The sequence below is a fragment of the Propithecus coquereli genome, unplaced genomic scaffold (assembly GCF_000956105.1).
Source record: "Propithecus coquereli isolate 6110/MARCELLA unplaced genomic scaffold, Pcoq_1.0 Scaffold210, whole genome shotgun sequence".
Classification (NCBI taxonomy): Eukaryota; Metazoa; Chordata; class Mammalia; order Primates; family Indriidae; genus Propithecus; species Propithecus coquereli.
This window is the reverse complement of record NW_012146079.1, coordinates 1,257,005-1,258,336: the sequence shown is the minus strand read 5'-3', so window position 1 is coordinate 1,258,336 and position 1,332 is coordinate 1,257,005. Positions and strand designations below refer to the sequence as shown.

General features: G+C 36.0%; 1 protein-coding gene across 2 annotated transcripts in view; it reads left to right on the top strand.

The window, feature by feature from the left end:
- Positions 1–1,332, top strand: part of FH (fumarate hydratase) — a 43,768-nt gene that overhangs the window by 33,260 nt on the left and 9,176 nt on the right. The window lies entirely within an intron of this gene.

Genomic DNA, 1,332 nt, shown 5'->3' with positions numbered 1-1,332 from the left:
TTGAACTTGGTTATCTCACAGCAGAGCAGTTTGATGAGTGGGTAAAACCTAAGGACATGCTGGGTCCAAAGTGATTTAAATACATTTATAATGGAAATAAACATGTTGTGTAAAATAAAAACAGACTCCTTCTATTTTTAAAAAATAGATACATTTGAAAGGAAATTGCTATTGAACTTAAGTATCTGTAGCAGAGCAATTTGATCAGTGTATAAAAACCCCAGGATGTTCTAGATCCAAGATGAACTAAATAAGCATAAAATAAAGTACATCGTATAAAAGAAAACAGACTAATTTTCCTTTTATATTAATTGACTTATAGTTGAATCTCAGATTTTTGTGCCTGTGCTCATGACTTCATAAGTTTTCTGAAAGAGCCATATGAATTTTTAAAGGCTTTTAATTTTTTTGGTTGGTAGTGGTTTAAAAAAATTCCCTATAGTATCTTGTTATCTCATTCTCAAATCATGTTCTTAGCCATCTTTTATTTTCCTGTGATTTGGGGGCATAAGATGACCAAGCCCTTCCGAGGAGGGATATGTGTGTGTGTGTGTATATGTGCACATGTACACATATGTATATATGTTAGGAAATAGCATAGGTTAAGCAAATTGGGATATATATATCCTATGTGCTAATCATTCACACCCACACACCCTCTGATCTTATTTGTATTACCGTAGAAAGACTGGGTCAAGAATTACAGGACAAAGATTAAGTAAAGGGAGCAGGCATGAAGATTGGAAAGAAAGGAAGGAAGAATGTCATGAAAGTGAGTCTTGCCCATCATCCCTCTGTGCACCAGTGCCAAGATTTTTCAGCAGGAATTAATTTGAAACAGCCTCAGGGGATTTTGAATTAGCAGTTCTAGGGAGATCCAGAATAGGTTGACCTAAACCCAAAGCTAAAGGACTTATTTAAAATAGAAGCGGCCTCTATTATATAGGGAGTTGGAACAGACATTGGGTTTCTTTTTTGCTGCTTCTACGTACATAATAAATAACAGGATCATGAAGAAATTCCTGAGCTAAATTCCTATCTGTAAGTACTATTCTATCTGGTACATTTCTAAAAATGGGATACTTACCCCTGATATCATTCCTGGAAAATTAGTCACATTAACACCAGCTCCCCTGTGGAAGTTTGAAAGTAGTTGGTTTATATAGAATTTAAAAGTATAAAACAAAAGTTCTAGGGGGGGAGGAGCCAAGATGGCGGATGAGACAAGCCGCCACTCAGAAGGTCTCTGCAAAAAAGACGAATTTTAGAAGAAAGAGAGAAAAAATAAACGAGCAGAGAAACATAGATCGGGTGAGGGTCGGAAGGAAGGGT